At 41.0% G+C, this 5861-nt stretch overlaps 1 pseudogene; it reads left to right on the top strand.

Moving 5' to 3' along the window:
- The first annotated feature begins 792 nt into the window (after positions 1 to 792).
- Positions 793 to 4887, top strand: LOC116165065 (annotated as a pseudogene).
- Positions 4888 to 5861: the final 974 nt, after the last annotated feature.

Raw genomic sequence — 5861 nt, 5'->3', positions numbered from 1 at the left:
AATAAATGAATGCCAGCACATTTTTAAAAATGACAGTTTCCAATTTTTTGGCCATAACTTAGCCATTTGTATATATACAAAAAATTATGAATAAGCTAATTAATCAGCATAAAATTCGGCATAACTTTGCCTATTTAACCGACTTTGTATCTCTTAAGGTTTACGAGGTCCCTATAGTGAAAGTGAATAAAAAACTTGTACTTATGTCACAATTTATTCCGGTCGGTTTGATTTTGCCAGTGTTTGATCTTGAGCGGTTACTGATCTCCGTAGCTACTTGTACACCTAGACCAAAGAGTACCTAGCTTACTATGACTTAGTTGACACAATTATTCTATTCTTGGCTGGAGACTTGTTTTTTGTACCTAAATATATATTGAAAAATTTTAAATTTTACGTCTTTATTTCTAGATTATCTTATAAATCTAGTGACTAAATGCATCAAAATGGATGAGAACTTTTTAACGTTTTTGAAGCTCTTATAGTTTGATAAAAGCTGATTTGTATGTAGTTGATAAATCTAAATACTATCAACGAGACTGGGCCTCTGGGGAATATAGGACACTTAATCATACGACACAACATCATGGGACATTTAAGCACGGACAGTTAAACACGCCGACACTTAGGGCCAATTGCACCACTACATCTTAAAGGTTAAGTTTAACTTAAATATTTAAGTAGCGCTTTATGGTTTGCACAGTCATTATAAGTTCTACTTATTTTCTTAAGTTGAACTTATAGTTAAGCTGAACATTTACTTGGGCTTAAGTTGAATTCTAACCTCGTACTCGTAAATAACCTAATAAACAACTTGATATCAATGGATTTTGAAGACAATGATGCTATTGAGGATGATCTTGATGTAATAGAAATACTCGAAGTTGGTATACCAAGAGCAGTTTATGTTAGGCAGTATTACATGGATACTATGAGTGACTTTGAGTTTTTTTAACGATTTCGTTTAACAAAAGGCACAGTGAATCAAATTCTAATGCTCATCGAAGTACAGTTAGAATTTCCATATGATATGTAAGTCCAGAAATTTTGATTTCAATGAGTACTACAATAAAAGTATTGTAGGAATAATGCTGTAGCACCTATCAACCAATTGTTATTAGCACTGCGTTTTTATGCAACAGGCCAACACTTGATGAGTGTAGGGGATTTTTTAGGCGTACACATATCAACAGCATCACGCGTAGTAAGAAAGGTGTCGGAAGCTATTGCAACCTTATTACCTCAATTTATAAAATTCCCTTCTACTCATGAGGAAAACATTCGTGTACAAAGAGAATTTTACAATATAAGTGCGTTTCCAAAAGTAATAGGTGCTGTGGATGGCACTCATATTAAAATACAATCACCCGGTAATATATTAAGTTTATGTATCAATTTTACAATAGGGTTACTTTATAGGCGGCGACGATGCTGAAGTTTTTAGAAATAGAAAAATGTACTTTTCTATTAATGTGCAAGCAATATCTGATGCAAAGAACAAATTTCTACATATTGTTGCTAGATGGCCTGGGTCAGCACACGACCAAACAATATTTAATAACAGTTCAGTACGTGCTTTCTTAGAGAATAGACGACTTCAGAATGGTGTACTGTTAGGTAAATACTAACCTGAATTAAACTAGTTATAGTATGCACTCAATTTTGTTGTAGGTGATAGTGCATATAATTTAAAAAATTATCAAAGTCCTCGTTTGAGATCGAAGGGACTTCAGCGCATTTTTGTGTGGCAGATCAGTATTCTATTAGCCACTTTCGATTCAACCATCAATAACAGATCTTGTCGAAGGCTACTACATTCACTAACCGCTTCCCACTTTCCTCGTGCACCCGCAATTCGCTTTTAAAGATTTGACTCCACCATCAGGAAGATCGTGTCGGGGGCTACCACATTCCCTTTGACGGTACCCACTTCCGACGTTCGGTTCACCCGCAATTCGCGTTTGAAGATTTGACTCCACCATCAGGAAGATCGTGTCGGGGGCTACCACATTTCCTTTGACGGTACCCCCTTCCGACGTCCCGTTCGCCCGCAATTCGCAATTGAAGATTTGACACCACCATCAGTGAGATCGTGTCGCGGGCTACCACATTCCCTTTTACGGTACCCACTTCCGACGTCCCGTTCACCCGCAATTCGCGTTTGAAGATTTGACTCCACCATCAGGAAGATCGTGTCGGGGGCTACCACATTTCCTTTGACGGTACCCCCTTCCGACGTCCCGTTCACCCGCAATTCGCGATTGAAGATTTGACTCCACCATCAGTGAGATCGTGTCGCGGGCTACCACATTCCCTTTTACGGTACCCACTTCCGACGTCCCGTTCACCCGCAATTCGCGTTTGAAGATTTGACTCCACCATCAGGAAGATCGTGTCGGGGGCTACCACATTTCCTTTGACGGTACCCCCTTCCGACGTCCCGTTCACCCGCAATTCGCGATTGAAGATTTGACTCCACCATCAGTGAGATCGTGTCGCGGGCTACCACATTCCCTTTACGGTACCCACTTCCGACGTCCCGTTCACCCGCAATTCGCGTTTGAAGATTTGACTCCACCATCAGGAAGATCGTGTCGGGGGCTACCACATTCCCTTTGACGGTACCCCCTTCCGACGTCCCGTTCACCGCAATTCGCGTTTGAAGATTTGACTCCACCATCAGGAGATCGTGTCGGGGGCTACACATTCTCTTTTACGGTACCCACTTCCGACGTCCCGTTCACTCGCAATTCACTTCTATTGGCGACACGAGAAAGAGAGACAGCAATTCGAGATTCACGAAAGACGAAACGTTAAACCGCGTGAGTTCGCAACGGAAGGTAAAAGGCGCCTGACTACTTCTCGAAGACGCGCGCGCCGCCTCGCAAAAGGTCGTTAATTTCGCCCCTATGACAAAAACAAAATTCCNCATTGAATAAAGAATCTGAATTTATTCAATGGCAATATACCGTGTGTCCTAGGGAGAACGCTCCATAGGGTAACAGAATTAATGTATTTTTTCGCGAAGGATCCAGGAGCCCTTTGATATGTATTTGAAGTTAACGTTCAATGTATGTATGTACAGTACGTTATTACGCTTGCCTGATGCTAGAAAGAGATTGGAGTAGTACGTTAAACGCTAATTTCAAACGCCTCATGGATCTTACAAGAAAAAGTATATTGCCGTTTCCCTATGGTGCGTTCTACCTGGGACATTCGATGTAAAATATTTTCAAAATGGTCACAAATTACATTCCTTCTATTGCTTATTAGGAGATACATCAATTTGAAGTTCCTACTTTTTATTTAATTTTTGAAAAAATTATCCTCGTTTGAGATCGAAGGAACTTCAGCGCATTTTTGTGTGGCAGATCAGTATTCTATTAACCACTTTCGACTCAACCATCAATAACAGATCTTGTCGAAGGCTACTACAGTCACTAACCGCTTCCCACTTTCCGCGTGCACCCGCAATTCGCTTTTAAAGTTTTGACTCCACCATCAGTAAGATCGTGTCGGGGGCTACCACATTCCCTTTGACGGTACCCACTTCCGGCGTTCCGTTCACTCGCAATTCGCGTTTGAAGATTTGACTCCACCATCAGTAAGATCGTGTCGCCGTCGCGGACTACCACATTCTCTTTGACGGTACCCACTTCCGACGTCCCGTTCACCCGCAATTCGCGTTTGAAGATTTGACTCCACCATCAGGAAGATCGTGTCGGGGGGTACCACATTCCCTTTGACGGACCCACTTCCGACGTCCCGTTCACCCGCAATTCGCGTTTGAAGATTTGACTCCACCATCAGGAAGATCGTGTCGGGGACTACCACATTCCCTTTGACGGTACCCCCTTCCGACGTCCCGTTCACCCGCCATTCGCGTTTGAAGATTTGACTCCACTATCAGGAAGATCGTGTCGGAGGCTACCACATTCCCTTTGGCGGTACCCACTTCCGACGTCCCGTTCACTCGCAATTCACTTCTATTGGCGACACGAGAAAGAGAGACAGCGATTCGAGATTTACGAAACGTTAAACCGCGTGAGTTCGCCACGGAAGGTAAAAGGCGCCCGAAGTTGACTACTTCTCGAAGACGCGCGCGCGCGCCTCGCAAAAGGTCGTTAATTTCGCCCCTAGGACAAAAAAACAAAATTCTGCCACGCAGGAGTTGTGCGCGTTTACAACATCTTTCCGACGACACCAATTTAAAAAGAATCGGACCAAAACTGTAGTAGAAGATAGGAAAAAACTGAAAAACCTTCACGTTAGTATACTACGCTCGAGGATGACGCCCAGATGTCGCCAACCCCACATCTTGTAGCCATGTCCCTAAGGTTGACAATTTTCACGGCCCTGTAGATACACGTACACCCGTTGCCTTTCTACAAGAGTTCTTCTACGCGCCCACATTTGCTGCCAGCCAGCCAGCCAGCCAGCCAGCCAGCCAGCCAGCCAGCCAGCCAGCCAAAGTGAGATTAAAAGCTACTTTTTACAAAAAAATTTTTTTGCAAAAATGCGCTAAAAAAGTACCTCTTAACACCAATCCAAAATCCGCAAGGCAATGCGGAGCAGTTGTATAATGAAGCCCACATAAGAACACGGGGATCAGTGGAAAAACTATTTGGAATATGGAAGAGAAGGTTTCCCATTCTTTGTTATGGCTCACGTCTGAAAGTACAAACAACTCTAGTTGTTATAATTGCAACAGCTGTTCTTCATAATATTGCACGAGATATGAATGAAGAAGAAGCACCCTTAGATGATAACGAGATTATGAATATTAACGAAGGGAATATCCAAATATTGCCACAGAATAATCAACCAAATATTAATGAAGGTAGAAACGTAAGACAAGAATTTATAAACTATTTTGGTAGATTATAATGAAATACTTGCTTTATAAAACTAAACATTAATTCAAATGAATAAAATGTAACCATGTAAATGTACCTATATAAAAAAAAATTACATTAATATTTTTCCAGTAATTTTTTTAGTTGTAACTGTTTTATCTTATTGTCTAAGATAAGTCCCTCTACTTTTAATTTATTTTCTTCGAGTTTAAATGTAAGCTCAGCTTCTAAAATTTGCTTTTGAAGTTCTGCATTTTCTTTTTTAATTTTTGCCAATTCCATGTATTCCACTGAAATCTCATTTGTCGTAAGGGCTTTTACAATTGGTCGGCGTCTCGCTGTCCAACGGCTACTAGATGCATTGTTGCGTGCTGTTTTGAGTTTATTGGTCACGGGGGTTTTCAAGTGCGAAGATTTATAATCGCCCCAATTGATTATTCGTTCCTAAAACATTACGATTAACAAGACTTGCATTGACACACATTACACACAATACTGACCTGGTTTTCCTCCAAATTAACAGCAATTGGATCGTCTTCTGTAATTACTTCGATATTATCAATATCACAGGGAGACAACATTTCAACTTCTCCAACATAACTACTTGTTTCACTAGCCGGATTGCCAGGGGATTGTGTGTTTTCATTTTGATCGCACGAAGACTGTACAATATTGTCCATGTCAAATGGGTTATCTAATCCTGCAATTGTTTTTTTATTCATTATTTTTAGCAGTAATTCTTTATGCGGATCATCTCTTGGCATTTCAGGGGGCCCCCCACCGGTCTGCAGCAGCTGGATCCGTTCATTAGAAACATCTTGTCGTATTTGTTTTTTTTTATTCATGTAACATTTCCTAAGCGATTCCATTGGTCTAGGTATACTGGCCATTGAGTTATAATCGGATGCAATTTTTTCCCAGGCATTTTCCTTTTCACGCCATGTCACGGCATCTGTTTTTTTTATTTTCCACCACATGCTTATAATTGTAGACTATATTAAATAA

This window comes from Photinus pyralis, unplaced genomic scaffold (assembly GCF_008802855.1).
Source record: "Photinus pyralis isolate 1611_PpyrPB1 unplaced genomic scaffold, Ppyr1.3 Ppyr1.4_LG1, whole genome shotgun sequence".
Lineage (NCBI taxonomy): Eukaryota > Metazoa > Arthropoda > Insecta > Coleoptera > Lampyridae > Photinus > Photinus pyralis.
The sequence above is the reverse complement of the archived record's forward strand: the minus strand, read 5'-3'. Positions and strand labels throughout refer to the sequence as shown.